General features: G+C 44.6%; 1 pseudogene; it reads right to left on the reverse strand.

Moving 5' to 3' along the window:
- Window positions 1-2,546: 2,546 nt before the first annotated feature.
- LOC146796947 (olfactory receptor 1C1-like) lies at window positions 2,547-10,028 on the reverse strand (annotated as a pseudogene).
- Window positions 10,029-23,232: the final 13,204 nt, after the last annotated feature.

A 23,232-nucleotide genomic window follows, 5' to 3' on the forward strand; every position in this document is an offset into this window, starting at 1 on the left:
TAGGTAAATTTAAACAATCAGGCCAGCTTCTGGTGTTAATCAGCATTTGATCCATAAAAAGAAGGGTGCCACAACAATTAGATCCACTAGATATTGCAAGCCTACTTCTTCAAGGCAAATAAAATGTGCCTTATTTTCAGGAACAACCAACAGCGAACATAGGCCAATTATCGTAGGCTTCTTACGCTAGGTAAATTTAAACAATCAGGCCAGCTTCTGGTGTTAACCAGCATTTGATCCATAAAAACAGGGGTATCACAACAATTAGATCCACTAGATATTGCAGGCCTACTTCTTCAAGACATATAAAATGTGCCTTATTTTCAGGAACAACCAACAGCCTTCTAGTGAAACCATTTTCAAAATGTTGTAACTCCTCAACTTTACAGAGACCTCACACACTTGCACCATACAAGGCATGTGAAACACATTTGGATTTATACAATGCTATAAGCTCCGTTACCGGGTTTTGTTTTCATTTTTTAGCGAGAGATACCTTCAATATTCCTGCTCATTTGTTGGACTTTCAAATACAAAAGGGATTTCCAAGAAGAAGACAAACTGAAAGTTACCCCAAGTAATTGAAATCCCTAACCTTGTCCAAGTAATGTCCACCCATGTACAAACATTTTATTTTTGTACCCACAGGGCAGGGCAAGCACTCCCATAGTTTCTCTCGATTGACAAAGTCAAAGACACTGGATACATCAATAAAAGCCACAAATAACACACCCCTTTGGGCTATCACATACTTGCTGGTTATTAAATGCAAGTTTAAAGCCTGGTCAACTGTGCCTATACCTGGCTTAACACCAAATTTGACATTTTATATGACATTATTTTCCTTCGCCGAGGTCTCTAATTGGGCCAACAATACCATCCCCAGATTTTTTGTTGTTGAATCAATCAACAATATTGGCCTGTAGCACGCCTAGGATGATTTGTCCCTTTTGTTTAAAATGAGGACCAGTGTGGCCAGTCTGGTATTATACATGAGACTGTGGCTCTGTGGACATGTGTAATCAGTGGGGCCCAGATGGGGATTTAAATAGGTCCACTGAGCCCCTGTTGCGAAATGCCACACCAAAATTGCGTGTGGCATTTCGCATTTTAATTAAAAAGCATTGAGGAAGGCAATACACCCAAAACGCGTCTGTTTGAATTAAAGAAATTACCGTTTTACCCCCAAATGACCTGCTTTGGGTATATTGCCTTCCTCCATGCTTTTTAATTAACATGGGAAATGCCACACACAATTTTGGATCTTTAAATATTGTTTAGCAAAATATTTTTTCCCTATACTTGTAATGGTCAGTGCAAAAATATCGGAAATAAATATAGTTGACACTAGCTTAATAAAATAGACAAAACTATAGATTTTTAAACTAGAAAAAGCGTTTTAAGTAGTAAATTATAAGTAATTTAATATACAAGTGTAATATATTGTAAATTAAATATACAACAATAATATATAATACTGAATATGACAATGTAATTATATAAAACACGAACATATATAGATGTGTATCTATATACGTTAAACTCTGTTTCTATTTAAAAAATCTATAGTTTTGTCTATTTTATTAAGATAGTGTCAACTATATATTTTTCTGATATTTTTTGCACTAACTATTACAAGTATAGGGACACAATATTATGGTAAACAATATGTGTGTCAAACTGTTTTGTTTACTTCAATATTGTGTCAGTGATCCCATTATAAAAACATTATTCCTTCAGCTGAAGGAGATATGGAACTGTGTGTAATTCCAAAAGGGCATAAAGGTGATTTTATTTTGCATGTACCCTACAGCACCTTTGCTGTGTATTTCTTTTGCTATCCCCCTACCACGTTGTCCGCCATGGGGAGCAGCATACCTTTCATGTTAAGTATCGTTTGGGCACGTATGCTGGACTCCGTCACCAAGCCCTTTAGTCCCCCTTCTTTTGTTATCTCATCAGCAACAATATCATTGTAGAGCTGAATGTTGGGCTTTAGAATAATAGGATAATATTACATAGTATAGCATACCATGACATAAACCAACCAAAGAACATATCATAACATATCAAATCATGACGTAGCATTATATGTAAAATTTAGAGCATGACTAGCAGCATAAGACAGAGGAATTTCAAGAAATAGCATGTTAAAAATGGTGTGGCATCAAGGAACTGAAGTAGATTTTGAGTCATTCAACGTTTAATTGAGAGGAAGTTACATAATTTTTAGTAGTATAGAGAACACTTTCCCTTCCTTCCTGCCCCCCAGTTCAGATCTAATGCCAGGGTATTGAATAAGTAGCATTGGCTGAACTCACTAGAGCCAATGTAAAGAGACATAAGGCAAATCTCAGGATCCTAACCCAAACAATACTCTTTGGGTTTTCTTTGAATTGATTAGTGTGTCTGAACAGTGGCCAGTTCTGGGATACATTTGCATGTGCTGCATAAGGTATAAAGCAACATCAGTACACCACATTAAACACAATTTAATTGTTTAGAGATTCTGAGATAAATAGATACTGTTGATAAATGTACATATTTTACATTCTGTGGGACCTGTTCTTCCACCCTATCATCTTTTGGAGGCCCCTTATTATGTCCTTGTTCCTGAGGCTGTAGATAAAGGGGTTGGCCATCGGAATGAGGATGGTATAAACCACGCTGATAACTTGATCATATTCCAGAGTAAAACTGGTTGATGGTCTGAAGTACATAAATAAGACAGAGCCGTAGAATAGTGCCACTAGCGTGAAGTGGGAGGAACACGTGGAGAATGCCTTGCTTCTTCCTTCCATGGACTTGATCTTCAGGATGGCAGAGATTATGCCAACATAAGATGCTATGATGAAGAGAAAAGGGCAGAGCAGCATTAGCCCTCCCTCTGTAAATATGACTAATTCATTAGTGGCAGTATCAGAGCAAGAAAGTTTGAGTAGAGGAGGCAGATCACAGAAGAAGTGGTGGATCTGGTTCGATTCACAAAAGGGCAGCTGTGATGTCATGAGTGTGTGCAATAATGCATGCGCAGCTGTGATCACCCAAGAATAAGCCACAAGCTGCACACAGACTCTCTTGTTTACCATTCAGGTGTAGTGCAAAGGGTGGCATATGGCCACATACCGGTCATAGGTGTAACGCCCTGAACGTCTCAGGATCGTTTAACAGACACGATAATGAGGACGCAACCACTTGTGAAGGGTTAGTTATTTTAATGAAGGCAAAACTAATACAAAGAATAAACAAAAGTTATAGTCACTGGAATCCTCCAGGCTATGTACGTTACCAGCCCACAGCACGGATGGTCCTAACCGTCCTCTGCATATACGTCGATCCCGGCGTATGCCAACAGAGGGCAGAAATGAAATGGCCGACAATGCCAATCGGTAGGCTGTGAGGGGCACGAAGAGTGTTGGGGAGAATCGAGGAGTCAGGGAAACACCCAGCCGGGGTCTCTACCTGAAGGGAGCAGCCGCTCAACCTCTTCCTCAGACTGCACCGGGACGCGGAGTCACCTCCTGGTGATGCGTCACCGATACCCCACTCAAAAGCAAGAAGACTGAACCGAGAGCAGCCGCTCGATCGATCCTGTGGACTTCCGAGTCTGTAACGCGGCAAACACCTCCTGGTGTGCGTTACAGCTGGCAGTCCCTGTATCTCTGGTCGGGCTGGGAGTTACGACTCCAACCAGCAAAAGCGCCACTGCGCCTTGACTCAGCCGAGTCAAAAAGCGAAGCTCAAAGGTTGACCGGTAGAGCTTCCGGGTCCTTCACAGGTGACGAAGGGGCAAGACACGGCCCAGGGAGTAACGACTCGACCTACCTCCGTTCTTGCCTTACTGGAGCACCACTCCGGAACACTGCTCTTCACGAAGCAGGTACGTCGGTGTAAACACAATATCCGACAGCGTTGTACCTCCCGGTTCCTCCCTTTATAGGGCGTGTTTTCCTTGAGTTATGTAACAGCTCTCCTGTTTACATAAGGGCGTGTTTTCCTTGAGTTATGTAACAGCTCTCCTGTTTACATAAGGGCGTGTTTTCCTTGAGTTATGTAACAGCTCTCCTGTTTACATAAGGGCGTGTTTTCCTTGAGTTATGTAACAGTTCTCCTGTTTACATAACCTCTCAACCGCTAAGCATCCTGGGAGATGTAGTCCGTTTTCGCTGGTTACCGTTTTCCTCCCCTCGCATGACAGGAATTCTTGACAGTACATCCTCCCTCTCAGCGGCTCCCCACGGGTCCAGCGCTGGCAGGAAAACGCCGATGGAACAAGGAGACCAAGCGCGGAGCATGAACCCCTTCAGCCGGTTCCCATGATTGCTCCTCCGGGCCATAGCCCTTCCACGCAACCAGGTACCACAGCCTCCCCCTGCGCCATTTGGACGCCCGTATGCCCGACACTTCATACTCCACCTCCGACTCCACGCATACCGGCCTAGGTGTACCAGACGGCTTGGAGGGTGCTGGTTTGAGCAAGGATACATGAAAGACAGGGTGTATCCGCAATGACTGGGGCAAGCACACCTTCACGGTCACGGGACCCATACACTTGGTAATTCGATAGGGGCCCACGTACTTGGGATGGAACACACCGTTCTTTCGAAACCTCATGTTTCTTGTGGATATCCAGACGTATTCTCCAGTGCGGTATAGTGGCCCGGGCCTTCTCTTCCTGTCTGCCGCAGCCTTGTATCTTCTCTTGGCCTCTATTAGGACAGCCCTTGAGCGCATCAACGTGTCTTTTATGTGTGCCACCCTGTCCGCTGTGGCGGGAATCCTGTCCTCTCTGAACGGATGTAGAAATGGCAAGAACCTGGGATGGTGGCCATAGTTGCTATAGAACGGAGATGACTGTGTGGAGCTGTGAGTGGCGTTGTTATAGGCTATCTCTGCAACCCATAGCAAGTCGACCCATTCTTCCCTGCCCTGGTCCACAAAACAACGCAGATACTGTTTGAGCGTTTGGTTCAGGCGCTCGGTTTGGCCGTCCATTTGAGAGTGGTAGCTGGTGGACAGGGCGGTCTTAACATGCAGCGCAGTGCACCAAGTCTTCCAGAATTGCGCAGTAAACTGCGACCCCCGGTCCGACACGATCACCCCAGGTAATCCATGCAGTCGTACCACATTCTTTAGGAGTAGTGACGCCAATTCCCCGGCCGTAGGGACTCTCTTGCAGGGGATGAAGTGCCCCATTTTCGTCAAGTAATCCACCACCACCAGTATTGCCGTCATCCCCTGGTCTACCGGTAGGCCCACCACGAAGTCCAGTGATATGCTATCCCATGGTCTATCCGGGGTCGGAAGTGGATGTAAGAGCCCTTGGGTTCGGCCATGGTCGGCCTTCATGGTAGCACACGTAGGACACTCCTGTCCCCATCTCCTGACATCCACTCTCATGGTCGGCCACCAGAAATGCCGTCCCATGCTAGCCACCGTTTTTTCAAAGCCCAAATGACCTGCGCATGGAGAGTCATGGCACCAGATGAATGCTTGTTTCCTTAGCCTAGGCGTGGGTATCAATAGGCACCTGCCCTTCAGGGGTATCTCGTCCTTCAGCTGCCATTCTCTGTGACTGAGGAGCCACCTCCGCCATGCGAATGTCCTGATCCCTCTCTTTATTCCCCTCAGGAAAGTATCCGGTTGGATAACCCCCAATACCATCCTCGGGGAAATGATGGAACGCTCGGTCGCAGGCAATGGTTCACTAACTGCAGATTGACGGGACAGGGCGTCCGCCTTCCGGTTTTCCGTCCCCGGCCGATATGTGATGCGGAAGTTGAACCCCGCAAAGAAGATCATCCACCGCAGCTGCCTGGGAGAAAGGTGTCTTGTGGCCGTCATGAACTGTAGGTTCCGATGGTCCGTGTACACCGAAACCACATGTCTTGCCCCCATCAACCAATGCCTCCATTCGGTGAAGGCGTCCTTGATTGCGAGAAGCTCCTTCTCCGCAATATGGTAGTTGCGTTCGGCGTCGTTGAGTTTGCGGGACATGTACGCAACGGGATGAAGCACCCCTGTGTCGTGGTTGCGTTGGGACAAGATAGCCCCCAGCGCCACATCCGATGCGTCCGCTTCCACCACGTAGGGGAGATCCGGATCGGGGTGAGCCAACACCGGCGCCTTACCAAAGGCGCTTTTCAGGGCCTCAAAGGCTTCGTTCGCTTCAGGGGACCAGACAAACTCCTTGGACTTCCTCAGTAGCTGTGTGATTGGGGCCACCAATCCTGAAAATCCATCTATAAACCGCCTGTAAAAGTTGGCGAAGCCAATGAAACTTTGGACGTCCTTCACGCTTTGGGGCACCGGCCATTCTTTCACCGCCTTGATCTTTCGTTCTGCCATCTCCTGTCCCTCCGGACTCAGCATCACTCCGAGGAATTCCACGGATGTGACGTGGAAGTCACACTTGCTGAGTTTACAAAACAGCAGGTTTTCCCTCAGCTTTTGGAGCACAGCTTTGACGTGGTGTACGTGCTCCTCCACACTGGACGAATAGATGAGGATGTCGTCGATATATACGACCACGGAGATATCCAACTCCTCTCTGAATACCTCATTCAAAAAGTACTGAAAGGCTGCCGGGGCGTTGCACAGACCGAACGGCATGACGAGGTACTCAAAAAGGCCGAACCTTGTCTTAAAGGCGGTCTTCCACTCGTCTCTGTCCCTCATGCGCACCAGATGATATGCCCCTTTCAAATCCAACTTGGTGTAGATACGAGCTTTCTTGACCTGTTCCAGAAGTACACTGATGAGAGGCAAGGGGTACCGATTTTTTATGGTTATCGCATTCAATGCCCTAAAGTCCACACAGGCTCTCAGCTCCCCATTAGCCTTCGGAATGAAGAAGAGCGGCGAGGTGGCCGGAGACTTGGACGGGCGGATGAATCCTAGCTTGAGGAGTTTATCCAGGTACCCCCGGAGATGCACGTTTTCAGGCTCCGTCAGGGCATACAGCCTGCCGCTGGGAACGCTGGCCCCTGGCACCAGGTCGACCTGGCAGTCAAACTGTCTATGTGGTGGTAGCACTTCCGCCTTCACCTCATCAAATACGTCCGCAAAACTGTGATAAGCATGGGGGAGAGCCACATCTTTTTCTGCCGCTGTAGCCACCGTCTGACTCCCGCTCTCATCTGCGTCAAGGGATTCCGTTCTCATTCCACAATGCAAGATGCAAAACTGTGACGTCATTTCGATGCGATGTGTTGGCCAATCCACAGCAGGGTTGTGTTTCTGTAGCCACGGCAATCCCAATATGACGCCATATTGGGGCGCTCGGATGATGTTAAAATCGATTTGTTCCAAATGGTTCCTCCCATATCTCATCGGAAGGACCCCCGTGTGTTGCCCGATGGGTCCCATCACCAATCGCCTTCCGTCTACAGCATAGACGTCTTCGGGTACAGCTTTGGGAAGAAGCACTAGCCCTAGCCTGCATGCCTCGTTGTGGTCCATAAACATGCCAGTGGCCCCTGAATCCACCATGGCCACAACGGGTATCCACTGGTCATGCACTCCCACGTGCACCGTGAGAAACAGGTGTCGTTGTCCTTTAGAGACCGAGTTGGAAAGTGAAGGGATGGATGAGTGACTCCGAGATGCCCCTTCTTTGGTCTGGGAGTCCTCTAGTTTTCCGCCGGTATGTCCACCACGGCTGTTACCGACCGGTTGGCCCGATAACGTGACGTCTTCGGTTTGGCAGGGCATTCACGTACGTAGTGGCCTTTTTGCCACAATACAGGCACAATCCTTGTTTACGGCGTGACTCTTTCTCCGTGGCTGTGAGGCTCGCTCGTATTGCGCCGATGTCCATGGGTTCTCCCTTGGATGCGGTGGAAGTTTCAGGACTTCCCACCGTTACATAGGATGGAAAGGATTTTCCTTTTCTCCCATGATCCCCCTTTCTTTCACTTAGCCTATGTTCCAGCCGTAATACCAGGTTGATAAGGCCCTCACATGTTTTGGGTTGAGGGTCAATATGAGCCACGGCGTCCTTGAGCTCATCGCACAGCCCTTGATGGAAGAGCGCCGTCTGTTTAGCAACAGGCCACTTGGTTTCCGCAACCAGCCTTCGGAACGCGTTGAGATACTGCACCAGGTCGTTGGATCCCTGTCTCAACTCAAGCATTTCACGGTCCGCCGTGTACGAGTCAGCCCTTCTGTCGAATACCTTCAGGAATTCCTCGCGAAAAGCACCCCAATCGCATAAGATGGGGTCGTCCCTGCTCACCAGGGGTACGGCCCATTGTGCCGCGTTTCCAGCCAAATAGGAAATAAGGAAAGCCACACGAGCCTGGCTCGTGGGGAACGCCTTTGGTTTGCACGATAAATGTAGCGCCACTTGTGTGAGGAATACCTGCACTGTGTTAGGATCCCCACTGTACCTCTCTGGTGTTGCCAAGGGGATGGCTACCGGCATTTCCACTACTACCGCAGGGGTCTGGTTCGAGAGGGAGGTGCTGGGCGTGAGCGGGTCCAATTGGATAGCATCCAGTCTGGCTTTTACATCGGCGGTTTCTTGCCTAGAGGCAGCCACTTCAGCTTGCACGGTCGCTAAAGCAGCCAGCACATCATCAAGTGTTGCCATGTCTGTTATCGACCGGGAGACAGTTAGTGTTATTAAGGTCGGATATTTTGTAACTCCCTGAACGTCTCAGGATTGTTTAACAGACACGATAATGAGGACGCAACCACTTGTGAAGGGTTAGTTATTTTAATGAAGGCAAAACTAATACAAAGAATAAACAAAAGTTATAGTCACTGGAATCCTCCAGGCTAAGTACGTTACAAGCCCACAGCACGGATGGTCCTAACCGTCCTCTGCATATACGTCGATCCCGGCGTATGCCAACAGAGGGCAGAAATGAAATGGCCGACAATGTCAATCGGTAGGCTGTGAGGGGCACGAAGAGTGTTGGGGAGAATCGAGGAGTCAGGGAAACACCCAGCCCGGGTCTCTACCTGAAGGGAGCAGCCGCTCAACCTCTTCCTCAGACTGCACCGGGACGCGGAGTCACCTCCTGGTGATGCGTCACCGATACCCCACTCAAAAGCAAGAAGACTGAACCGAGAGCAGCCGCTCGATCGATCCTGTGGACTTCCGAGTCTGTAACGCGGCAAACACCTCCTGGTGTGCGTTACAGCTGGCAGTCCCTGTATCTCTGGTCGGGCTGGGAGTTACGACTCCAACCAGCAAAAGCGCCACTGCGCCTTGACTCAGCCGAGTCAAAAAGCGAAGCTCAAAGGTTGACCGGTAGAGCTTCCGGGTCCTTCACAGGTGACGAAGGGGCAAGACACGGCCCAGGGAGTAACGACTCGACCTACCTCCGTTCTTGCCTTACTGGAGCACCACTCCGGAACACTGCTCTTCACGAAGCAGGTACGTCGGTGTAAACACAATATCAGACAGCGTTGTACCTCCCGGTTCCTCCCTTTATAGGGCGTGTTTTCCTTGAGTTATGTAACAGCTCTCCTGTTTACATAAGGGCGTGTTTTCCTTGAGTTATGTAACAGCTCTCCTGTTTACATAAGGGCGTGTTTTCCTTGAGTTATGTAACAGTTCTCCTGTTTACATAACCTCTCAACCGCTAAGCATCCTGGGAGATGTAGTCCGTTTTCGCTGGTTACCGTTTTCCTCCCCTCGCATGACAGGAATTCTTGACAATAGGCCATTGATGCCAGGAGGAAAAACTCCATATTTTCAATACATAGAAAGAAATACAACTGTGTGATACATGATGAGAAGGATATACTTTTTCTTTCAGATATAAGGTTGGCCAGGAGCTTGGGGACTGTGGTGGACAGAACACAGATGTCAACAAATGAGAAGTGGCTGAGGAAAAAAACATGGAGCTATGCAACTCGTGATCTATATTAATCAGGGTTATTATAGTCACATCTGCAAGCAATGTTATTATGTATGTAAACAGAAGGAATACATAAAGTATTTTTTGATGCTTCAGATTGTCAGAGAGGCCCAAGAGAGTGAACTCTGCAGTGTGGCTCCTATTCTTCATATCTTTTATTAATTTATCCTGTAGAATGAATACAAATCAAATGTTATTCAATTGTATTTGATTGTAAATTATTGCCTCATTCCATAACCATAAGTACTAATGCCAAACAGATCAAGGTAATGTGCACACTCAGCTGTGACTATAAATTTCTAAAACTGCAAATGCATATTGAATTAGTCAGATATCTGGCAAAGCAGTCATTAATTAGTCGGGTATGGAGGGTTAGTGTGACTAGGGAATCTGTTTTTATTTATCTTTACAAGACACTATATGATGTGTATGTGTGTTTGTGTGTGTGCATGTGTGTAGGTGTGTGTGTGTGTGTGTGCGTGTGGGTGTGTGTGTGGGTGTTTGCGAGCGCACTCACATGAGCCCAGTTCAAAATAATTGCACTCTCTACATCTGTGAGGGGTATATGGTTCCCTCCAAATGCAAATAAATGGGTGATTAGTCCATTAGTAACAAAAATAAGCCGAAAGGCATATTATTGTCAATACTAGTATTTAGGCCCTTATCATGAATTCAACGGTGCTAGGGGAACAGTGCATTTCCATGGTAATTTACTGTTACTATGCTGTAAATCCATCACAGTACTGTCAAATTACAAGTTAAACCTCATGGACTAGTGAGTTATTGGGTGGAACCAATTTTTCGGCTCATAGGATCACACAAACATTCCAGTTCCAGGGGGTATAATGAATGCATTTACCACCTGTTCTAAGCAGTGGTAAATGTATGTGGGGAGGTCTTGGTGGGGTGGATAGTAAAGGAAGTAAATGGGGTAGAGGGGAAGGAAGAGATAATATAATTTCTGATGAAGGGGAGAATTTTGTGCTTTCTCATCAGAAAATATGTCTACACCAAAGTGTATGTCATGATATTTTTTTTCTTTGCAGTTGAGGGTGATTGCTTCAAAAAGAAAGTATGTTTGTTATGTATGATACATATTACAAGCAATAGTTGTGTTGTGAAATACACTTAAATTTAGACGCCAGCCACACTCTTTACTAAAATCTAATTATATTTATACACTAGAGAAAGCATATTCAATTTCAACCCTTTTCTCCAATATTTGATGGACTACAGAATAATATCAGTACCGCCACTTCCCCCGGCCCACTTATGCACTGTCCCCACTGTTTGTGAGATTTGAATTACCATGCTAAATTCCCCCTTTCACTTTCTCCAATTCTCGTGGGACCAGATTGTAATAAACACTTTACACTGTTTATGAGATTGGAGCTGAAAAAGTAAATCTCACCATTTCCCATAACCCAGATTTAGGCACTAGCCCAATTGTTTGTAGGAATAGATATGGAATTAGATTATTAAATTTCACTCCATTGACTAATGTCTCATGCTTGTATCTCTGGAATTAGACTATTAAATCTCGCCCCTCTCCTTTATGAACTTTTCCCAGTGTTTGTGAGATAGAGTTCAAAGAGTAACTCCCATCTACTTTAATTTAGGCATGTTCTTGAATTACTTTTTAATGGAGTTATAATTTTAACTCTCAGAGCCTTTGATTAGGGATGGGCATAACTGGCGTAATTCTCTCTAGCGTAAATACTTGTAACTACATCAAAATTACTCGTATTTATGCATAATTGTGTGAGAAGTGTAATCCATCATTTAGCACTATTGTTGTAGTAAATAATGCACCCTCACATCCAAAATGGGCCCAATGATGTATATTGCCATAGAAAAATAGCACTAAATGCTTCAGGACACAAACAGCATTACAGACAATCAATCTGTCTTAGTTTGTAGTCCCTGTGCTCCTCTGGTTTGATTTTTGCCCCAGATTACTCTTAATTACACAAGATGGTGTAATCGCATAATTTCGATAATTTCACTTAAGAGTAATACCTACTTCGATAACTCCTGAGTAATACAAATTTCACGCAGGCCTACTTTCGATGTATGCACGTATGCAATTATTATTCGACAGAAGTTAGAATAATACATTTAAAATACATTATGAACCCATGTCCTCACATTTTAGCTGGAATGGAGCTATAATAGAGGATCTCACCCCTACAGTTAATGAAATGTATTCAATGTTTGTACAACTCCTGTAAGAACAGTAAGTCCTACCACATTTAATATATGCACTGTATCCAGTTAGTGTTACCTTCAGTTAACTTGGAGGTACCAAAGTAAACCATACCCCTTTTAAGTATTTAAATTCATTTCCAAATTTTAGTTGGATTATTTATGTACTAGCTTCCAATGTTTGTAGAACTGGAGTTCACATATTAAATCACACCTTTTCAATTACACACTTTTCCCAATTCTAGTTTAATTTAACTTAGAAACAAAACTCATCCTTTCATTTATGCACGGCCCTGTGTTAAAAGCGAGAGTGCTCAGGCCGATCAGATCGGCCCAGGAGCTAACACTCATTTGTAAAGGAGTTTTGAATCAACATAATCTGTGTTTTGTTCCGGGCAGCTGAGATACGTACCCAGTGACAGCCTGGAGAAAGTTAGAGAGACGATACTCGAACGGCTGCAAAGGAGGCAAGGTTACACCATATGTAAAAAAAGTTTCCTTATTTTGCAATATCTGCACGATGTTTTTAGATGCCCAGCGTTATGCTACAATACTTTGCAAAAGTTTTGAGGGTTATAACTGGGCCTGTAACAGACATTCCCACAATCGAGGTAGCAATGAAGGAGGCTGGTTGGCTTTTAGCACGTGTTTTACTTATCTAAAAGACGCCGCTGCTGTGAATGATCCTTGACTAGCTTGTATCTCATACCCTCAGGATAGAAAATCACTGTCAGCAACCTTTTAAATTAACATTCACGACAGAATACACTTTGTAAAGGAACTGCAGACAGGGGTGGAGAAGGTGGGCGGGGACAACAGTATTATATGCTTTTTAAAACTTATTTATGGCGCGAACTGTACCCGAATAGATTAATGCGCTTTACATGAGCACCAGTTACATTACGCTTGCACACATTCATTTTTTGGTAGGCACTGGGAAATTGTGATTAGTCCAGGAGCTGACGCCGAGACTCGAATCCCAGCTTCAAAGTCGGCAGAGAAGTAAGCAAAATGCAAGAAATGAAATTGCTTGTATGGCAATAAAAACACGTTGATATAGATTTCATTTCTTGTACTTTGTCACTGCGTTTACCTCTATGCTGACCTTGGAGCTCTAACCCCAGCATTATTCACGTTATTATGTTGAAAGTTAAGACTTTCAAGTAATGTAAAATGGGGCACTTGAAAATATCAGTGAACATATTTTCTGTATACTTCAGCTCACCTGGTCGGGTGGGGTGAGTCTTTTCTCTACGTTTTAAGGCATGGGCAAAACCCAGCCTTTCAGGGGCCCCCGTGATAGAGCCAGCTCTGTTCTGTAGAGTCTTGCCCCGAAGACCTCGACTAGTATTTAAACAGATGGTTTTAAATACCGTTTTCTTTACATTTATTTTTAGAGTGTGTAATTTGTGAGAAATATTATAGACATTTTGAAAAAAATGTGTTTATGTTTCAAGCAACATCCATCAAAAAAGTTTCTTTTACATCAAAGCAGGACCTCATATGAGAAATGCGAGGTTGTCACAGAGATTATTTGCAGTAATATTAGCTAGCTGCTGCAGTGTCACAATTTCGAAAATGCGTCACTATTCAGTCATGTTAAATTTAAACACATTTAAAATTTGAACCATTGTCCCAGTGCACTGCCAGTAGCCTGGCCAAAGAGGGCATGAAAGGGCTGAAATTGGGTCATAAATTCAAAGCTGTTCTGATCAGAGGCCCCCAAAATATGATTGGCTCAGGGCCCCAAAAATCTTTAAGATGTCCCTGACCTAATTTCCTCAAAGAACAGCTCAACGAAATGTCGTAGCATTTTCCTTCAAAATCATTGCAGGTGTATTTGTAACATGAAATTTTATCAATATGTGTGTTTGCTGGGCTGGCCAGTTCAGCCTATAATCTGAAAATCGGCGTCAACCAAAAGCATGTGTCTGAGTAAAAAAAAGCTGCTTTCATGAAATGAACAATTATACAAGAAATGTGCAGAGAGAGGCTCGGACTGATGGGCAATAATACATGGTTGCACGTTTGTACGTGCGACTATGGCTGCAAATGTGATTTTGGAACAAATTGGCAGCTTGCAGTCAGATGACAACTTCGAGCTGGGGACGCATAAACTCTTTAGCTTTATGCAGCTATTGGCTCTGAAGTCTGCCCTGCAAGTGGTGTATGTCCCAGCATGTGGTCTCAGCAGCTCATGACTTTTGCTCACTTCCCACACACACCCTGCATCTGTACTACTAGGCATCTATTGTGCTGTGGAAAGTTTCTCAGGCCACTGCAGTAGGCATGGGCCAGGTGAGCCATTACCTTGGGCGCAGTGCCAGGCATCACCAAGGGATGGCACACACCAAAGGTAAGGTAAGCACAACGGCAGAGAGGATGGGTCTGAAGTGGAGCAGCGACATTGCACAAGATGGTAGCTGTAAAGATAGGCACCCTGTATGCTAAGGTACGCACTTGTATGACTCCCACTGGGAAAGCCCCAGAGGCTGAGAACACACTCGTTTTTATTTTCTAAAAGGTCTTAGTACCAGGCCACGATTTACATGGCTGGGTGTGGAGCATATGTGGCACAAAATGCAGTGGGAAATTGGTAGCCACCCATTTCCCAGCTGTTGCCTGTAGAAATGCCATTCCCAGCAGGTCTGTCCTCTTAGGGGCACCACTCTAGGCCACTGCATGTACTATGGACTAGCCAAACCTTAAAGGCAGATCAGCAGCAGTGCTTGTCAGGTCTTCTGTACATTTGCACCAATATTCATAAAGAATTAAAGTGCTGCAGCGGGGTCCTACTACACCCTCCTCTCTCCAGAGAGTCTGTCACCTGAAACTGACAGTGCTGAAGTAAATCAGGCTTTTTAATCCATTTCGGTCTGAACAACACACACGCTCCTCCCTCTCCTCTTCTTTATGTACCTACAGTAAGACCCCAGGATGTGGTGGTCCCCCCTGTTCTAGAAGAACTGCTTTATGGAAGCTGCTTTATTATAAAGAGATGCAACTATCCCTCCTAGCAGAGTTGTTTAACATTATTTCAATACTGTCCAAAGGAGTTGTGAAAAGGTTTAGGTGAATATAAAGACTGGTGGTGGATGTAACATGATATGCAGGCATAACAAAAAAAAGATTCAGCTGTATAACATTTACATTTTTCTGATCTTTTTGGTATAGACATATTTATACATATCAAGTTAGTGTGGTAGGAGCCCACAGTTTGTTTCCTGGCTATTGTTAGTCTGGGCTCTGTGCTTCAAGAAAGCAAACTGATAGATCATGCCTATGCTCTGAGAGAGTGCCAGTGGCATGAGTGTAAGTGGAGAGGGTATCCCAAAGCAGTTGGATTAATGGTCAGGGGGATCGGAACGTTGGCGGGACACATCATGCTTCCTTGACTGTGATAAAGTAAAGGCTGCCTCGGCATAAACAGTGGTTGGCAACATGAAATGTAAGGAGCAGTGGCAGATTGGAGAGGGCTTTGCTATCCTGGCCCCAAAAACATGGTTAATACTTTGCATTGTGCAATGTTTTCTGGAAAGAACCAACCAGTCGATTGCAGTGGTTAGTGAACGATGAGGTAGGTTATATATAGGGCTCCCGGTTTTCTGTTTTTACCGATTTTTACATATAAGTACAGACGGAAATCTATATTTCCTTTGTCTGTATTTATATATAGAAACGGCAAAATACTAGAAAACTTTGCCGCGCTGCCATGCTCAAACCCAGAGTTCTCTCCAGGCCCCCTTCCTGCTGCTGGAAATTCCGTCCCGGGCACACACACACAGGTCTTTTGAAAGACCATTTACTTGTTAATGAGGCTTTATTGTTCTTTCACCCCATGCCGTAGCCTCCTCCAACGCCCCTGACTCCTCCTGTCCCAGGCCCATACAGCGCACGTTTTAAGCACTTAAATTCACAGTGCTGCAGCAGCGCATCCTGGCACCCGGCTTTTTTAAATTACAAGAAAATTGTACTCAAGGGCGTACAGAATTAAGGCGAGATGTCAGGGGCTCGGGAGTATTGCTTTCAGTAGAAAATGTCTCGCACAGGTAAACCTCAGGTGTGCAGGTCTTCTATTTTCTTATTGAGCCAGTCTTAAGCCGGTGAGATTTTCATGAAAAATCGTGAAAATTAATTTGGTGAAAAAGTATTCATAATATACTGTATTATATCGGGGGGTTCGCTTATGAGGTTTAAAGAAGTCCAGCAGTCGGTGGCTTACGTAATGAGGTTATCCACGTCTCAAGGATGAAAAAAAATGACTGCAGAATACATTATTAATGTCCAGGACAAAAGACTAAAAAGAAAGCGTCTTTGCTCAGAACGAAAACTATTGGATTGTCCTTCAAGACAACTCAGGGAAGACTGAGTGGATATCTCTCCTGTCTCTGTCCCTTTTGGCCTTTTCTTGCTCTTCCTCCTCTCTGGTTCTCTTGGAGGTTAGGCTGACTCAGTCGTCTTGTGATGAGGATAAAAAAAAGAAAGGAAATAGGAAATGGGATCAGTCTAACGGTGATGAAAAAGGTGTGAGGAGGCGATTGATAGTCGGTGTCCCCTGACACTCCCTCCTTTTTTTGCTGCTCGCTATTCGGTCTCCTTCTTCTGACCTCCCCGCCCCGTAAGCCTTTTCAATATCTGTAACCAGTGTACTTGCCTGGAGCTACGGTTCTCCTGGACCGTAGCAGTGGGTATCGGGGCGTCCTCTTCCTCTCTGGGACGCCCGGATACTACAGCGTCTCTCCGCTCCGACAACAAGCCTCCACTGCAGTCTTCTCCCTCTACTCCAGCAGCCTCCTCTGTTGTCTTGTGTCCCGTTGGGCTCCTCGTCTTGTCTGTGTCTCCCTCTTCCGTGTCCTCCTCTCCTCCGATGACCACTGAGTCCGTCTTCTCCACTCCTTTTCCACCAGCGTCTGACGTCATCGGGGAGCGCTGGTCGCCAACTAGACCGCTAACCGCCATGTTGAGGAGGGGAGTGTCACGATCCACGCTGGAGTTCTTGGTCAGCTGGGGTTCCGTATTACATATACATAAAACAGAATAGAATTGCGCAAGATTTTGCCCAGCTATTTGTGAATACAGCTGAATACATGGGCATAACTTTTTAGTGTGCTAGAAAGGACGATGGAAAGCTGACACAGTTTTACCACCAGACTGAGCCTTCCTTCTGCTGTTTCACTATATACTGCTAGAAGGGGCTGCAGCTCATGTCAATACGAGAAAAGACATCAAGGTGCTGGAACATAAAGATGGTGAACCTTCTGTGTCCCAGCAGGATGGGTGACTGAAGAGGAGAGAAACAAAGACCTCCCCATGACCTTGAAGGTTTCCTTGCCCTGGGCTGTGTTCTGTGTTCTTCCAGTTCACGGACGTGCCTGTGAGGGAAAGGAAGGAGAATGTGGAGCAGATTGTGGTGGCGAACGAGGGGAGGTGGAAGGAATGTCAGACTACCCAAGACAGAGGTAATGAGGGAAAGGTAAAATGTGAAATGCATGGAATAATAGAAAATTATTGCATTTTTGTAAGAACAGCCTCTGTTCTGTTAACCAGCATCAGGTAATTTTTCACCCAAGGAGTTCTGTCTATATTTTAAATTTGAAAGGAAAGCTTGATGTGATGAAGCATTTCATGAGGCAGATCAAATGCAGTTCAATTTGTCAAAAAATGGCCATCTGCTGTGGAATACCAATTTCACACAGCATTCTGTCTGTGGTTGAGAATGATCATTTTTTGGCACAGCTTCATATGTTCATGCCCTTCGAACTTTGCTGTGGGTGTGAGAAAACATGGATGGAGTGGAATAAGTGACAATGTATTCTGCTCGCTGGGATCACCCTAGAGTGGTTTAGCATCTATTTTCAGTTGGTGAACCTTAGACTGAGATAGTAACTTTCAGGGCACGTGGTGTGTAGCTTGGGATCTATCTATCTGTCTGTCTAACTACACATAATCACACCACCACCAATATAGGTAACCTTACGTACTTTCTGTGTGAAAACCATAGACATTTGAAGGCAGATTTCTAGCTGGCTTTAGATGGAAAATACAGAAGTGCTGGCACATGTTTGCTCCTGATAAGTGCTTGTACCCTATCCTAAAGTGTTTTTATAGCAGAACTGAGAAGCACAGGTACTCTCCTTTTCAAATTACTCAGTACCGGACCATTTAAAGCACTGCTAAAGCCACAACAAATCGCTAGTTTAAGTGAGCGCATGTGTGCATTGTCATTTTAAATAAATGTGGAAAAATACTAGCTGTAGCTTCGCCTTTTACTTGTGGCAAACATAAATGTGGATAAATACAGAAAAAATGCCCAAAAAATAAATATGGATAAATACAGATGGAAATGGCAAAAAAATAAATACCATAAAACCGGGAGCCCTTGTTATATAATATGCATAATACGGCAACATTGATAATTTTATTGAGGGAGTGATGTGTTTTGGGAAAGAGCTCATAGCAGGTGCTTGAAGCTTTCTAATATTCCCCTAACTCGCACAGAGACTAGGCTTTTGGCTGTCTGGATGGAAGGTGTTTGCATGATCTCTTGGTGGTGAACAGTTGGAATCTTGCAGTTATTGTGGTGCTAGGTAAAGAAAGATAAAAACAGGAGACTGCTGTTGAAGGAAACACCCAAGTTGCTGGGGGACAGGGAAGAATTTAAGCTAGCTGCAAAAGACCAAGCTCACAGATGCTGAACACCAGGAATTGGCTGAGCAGATGGTGACTGTTTTTGAAATGTACACATGACTTCCTTTGCAAATGTAGCTTTGAGAATAGGGCCCTGTATGTTCATTGTTGGCATTACTGGTGGTGATGTGAGGTTTTCAGAGGGATGACTTTAAGTTCACTGTGAAGTGTATCAGGTTGCGTGGTCTTTTGATTGTGTTTGGGGGCATTCAGAGTGTGTCAGGTGGAGGTGCATGAGGCAATCTTGTGTACTTTGGGATTGTTTGCTTGAGTGTTAGTGTGCATGAGGCATTGAATAGGTCTGTGGTAATTTGATAATGTATTACCTCATTTGGAGAACCTCTGTGTGCATTATGAGAGTATGGGATTGTGGAAAGGGAGCCTAGAGGCATTTTAGAGTTCTGGGAGTGCTGGTAGAGTGTTGTTTTTGAGCCACCTGTGAAAGGGCTTGGCATTGTTAGAGTATCTGATGGCATATTGGCAGGTAAAGGCAGTCTCAAGGTAAGTCATGCACCACACTAATTAACCAGCTAATTTCCCAAACTCTCATCTCCCTATAGTGGCCTAAACAGCCTTACTGCTCTCTGTGTGTCTTTTACTCACTATTATCTTTTTCAATTTCCCACTCTTGGTCTGTCCTTAGAAATTCAGTTTTTGGCCTGACTCCTCAATATGTGTCTGTGAACATTAGTATTTGACTATAAGCATAAGTGATATACACTATGAAAAGTGTTCTTATCTAAAATAATACTTTGTGTCATTATAGATGATTCCCAGCTGAAACTGCTTCACTTCGCATATTTTGTCTGATGACGCAGTGCTACTTCTGTAGGTTCATCTCTGCACTCATGCATTTAATTCAGGTAGGTTCTGTGTTTTTAAATATGTATGATGCATATGTGTTTGTGAATGTGGACAGGTGCATGTTGCATAGGTGCCTTTTGTGCATACGTGATATGGTACATGGCTGTCTGACGGCCCGTAAGGGTGACTGGTGACCTGTAAGATTGTCTGTTGGCTTGCTTGGGTGTTTGAAAGTTGTTTTTTTGGGTTGAGTAAGGGTTAGACGGTATAAATGGTTGTCTGTGGTGTATGTGATTCGACACATTAATACTGATAGCTGGTGTGCATGGGTGTCAAATCACATTTGATGATGTTTGAACATAGATACAGTACTGATTAATCATGTGTGCGGCTATTTAATGATGTGTGAGAGAGTATGTGTTATATTTCTTTTTCTTATGAATGTAGGGGAGTAATTTATGGGCTATCTGGTATGCATTGATGCCTGATTATTATGAGTGTCGGTGTCTGCTGGTATGCATGTGTGTCTGTGTGTGTCTATGTATGTATATATATATATGTGTGTATATAGATATATTTGCTAAAACACCAAAGGTTACACAGACTTTATAGTTAGGTTCAGATTTTACACGCACAATGTCATAGAAGTGCAGCTGTTCTAGAGAGTTATTTCATGTAACTATAACTTGTGACCTAAGGTAATTAAAACTCGCACCCTTGCCATGCACAGTTTTCTCATCAATAATGCTATTCCAAATGTTACTGTTATATTATCAATGATGTCATAGAAGATGTCATGAGTGATGTAATATCTTATGAGGTCATGGGACTTCGGAAAGTATAAGAATAACATGAGCATGGGATTGCATTGGTTGCTTTGTAAATGTGTCTGAATGTATTGTCAGTGTCTGGGAGAGAGGTGAGTTTGTGGGGGTGATGAGTGACATCTAAGGCATTCCTGTTTTGAGTGATTTTACTGGAACGACTTCCAAGGATGTAACTTCTGCATTGCTCTGTACTCATGATATGAAAAGCTGCACCCCACAAGACTTAAAAAAGATCTACTCTGCTCCAAAGTAATGTGCCAGATATCTTCTTTTATTTCAGTTATTCCTTACACTCGAAGGTGCCTAATAGGAGTACAGCTCCATATACCTCAACAATCACATAAACTCTCACACTTATCAGAACCCTCCAATAAGCCACACTCCTACTTGCACACAATCCTGCATATAGAGAAGCAGAACTGGCAGTCATGACTTCTTTCTCCTTCCTAAAGCCTGGAATGATATGCCCCTGCACATCAGAGCAACCTCCTCAGTTTTTGAATTCCACAAGAAATTGAAGACCTGACTCTTCACATAGCCCCTACTCTGGCCTAAACATTTCCTGCTGCAGGACCAGGATACACTTCCGGGATAACATGACAAAACATGGATATCTGATATCCTGCAAAGGTATCTGACTTTGTGCCTCTTGCTACATGGATTGTTTGGTGAACCTGAAGCAAGCATTGGTCTCTTGGTATCTTGTTGTAAGGGGGATGGTCAGGTGGGTTGTAAGTCTAGAAGGCAGGGTCCTGTTCTGTGATTATCTTTTGATCTAGGCTTGGAACAAAGAGCTTAGCCTTGCATGACCTTGCGGACAGTGCAGAGTAAATAGAATGGCTCTAAGAAATAGCAGTCTAACTTAACAGTAAAGTACACAGAGAAGCATGCTTTGTTGACTGACAAGTGGGTTGAAAGAAAGAAGTGGCAAGTCAGTCATGTTTGATGTGGGGGTGAGAGAGGGTGACCTATGACTTTTTGGTAGTGATTTGTTTGCCCATGGCTTGGCACTGCATGGTTTCACTAATATCAACCATTTTCTGCATGAGAGCTTCTGATAGGATGCTTTGCCTCTGAAAGTGCTACTTACTATCCAACTTGCGTGGTAAGAGGGTGAGTGTAATAGAAATGGTTGGGTGCAATTTGGGGATGTGTGACTAGTAGTACTTAATCATTGAAATATGTTTTTTCCTATCACTGTGGAAAACGAACTCATGAGAACACTTTGATGATGTCTGTGATGAAGATGAAGAAGATGAACAATCACGTCAGGCTGGCAAGACTGTTGGATGTTGCCAAAGAAACATCATTCAGGTAAGTCGGGGACTAGAAGGTATACCAAATCTGTGGGCGTCCTGTGAAGCATCTTGGTATACGCTCTAGGAATCCGGATCTAGTTCTTACTCTTGCAAAAAGAGGAGCATAGGGTCAGCTTATAGACATTCTCTTTGTTTCCTCCTAGGTGGACCATGAACTTTAACAATCGTCAACTACACATGTTTAACCTAGGGACAGCTTGTATGTTTATGGCAGCTTTCCTTGAGCTAATGCCCTCACTGAGGTGTTTTTGCTGCCAGCAGAGCTTCAGCACCACTTTGCACAGTTGGTTCAAGGCAACCTGCCTTTCATTTTGTATCGACTCGATCTGCCATGAATATTTAGTACAGGGACAGATTGTAGGCACACACTCTCTCTTTTTTCCCTCTAGGTGGAGCAGGTCTTCAACAACCGTCAAGAACACATGTTTAGCCTAGGGACAGCTTGCAGGTTTATGGCAGCTTGCCTTGTGCTAATGCCCTCACTGAGCTGCTTTTGGTGGCAGGAGACCCACAGCACCACTTTGTACAGTTGGTTCAAGGCAACCTCCGTCTCCTTTGGTTTCTGCTGGCTGTACCAACAATGTTTAGTAAAGGGTCAGATTATAGGCACATTCTCTCTCTATTTTCCCTCTAGGTGGATCGGGTCTTCAACAACCGTCAAGAACACATGTTTAGCCTAGGGACAGCTTGCAGGTTTATGGCAGCTTGCCTTGTGCTAATGCCCTCACTGAGGTGCTTTTGGTGGCAGGAGACCCACAGCACCACTTTGTACAGTTGGTTCAAGGCAACCTCCGTCTCCTTTGGTTTCTCCTGGCTGTACCAACAATGTTTAGTACAGGGACAGATTGTAGGCACACACTCTCTCTTTTTTCCCTCTAGGTGGATCAGGTCTTCAACAACCGTCAAGAACACATGTTTAGCCTAGGGACAGATTGCAGGTTTATGGCAGCTTGCCTTGTGTTAATGCCCTCACTGAGGTGCTTTTGGTGGCAGGAGACCCACAGCACCACTTTGTACAGTTGGTTCAAGGCAACCTCCGTCTCCTTTGGTTTCTCCTGGTTGTACCAACAATGTTTAGTAAAGGGTCAGATTATAGGCACACTCTCTCTCTTTTTTCCCTCTAGGTGGATCAGGTCTTCAACAACCGTCAAGAACACATGTTTAGCCTAGGGACAGCTTGCAGGTTTATGGCAGCTTGCCTTGTGCTAATGCCCTCACTGAGGTGCTTTTGGTGGCAGGAGACCCACAGCACCACTTTGTAAAGTTGGTTCAAGGTAAACTCGCTCCTGTTTTGTCACTCCTGGCTTTGCCAAGATTGTTATTTTTTTAACATATCTTTATAGAAATGTTACAACATATATTCCAATCATATATTCATAGCACTTCTCAAGGATGTAATCAATATCCTTAACTGTTATCCCCAGTATGAGAAATGACCCCACATGCATCCCCGGCTGGTGGGCCAAAAGGGTTTCAACATGTGTCCATGGGTTACTGATTCTGCCTGTTAAAACTGGG

The sequence above is a fragment of the Triturus cristatus genome, chromosome 10 (assembly GCF_964204655.1).
Source record: "Triturus cristatus chromosome 10, aTriCri1.1, whole genome shotgun sequence".
In the NCBI taxonomy this organism is placed as follows: domain Eukaryota; kingdom Metazoa; phylum Chordata; class Amphibia; order Caudata; family Salamandridae; genus Triturus; species Triturus cristatus.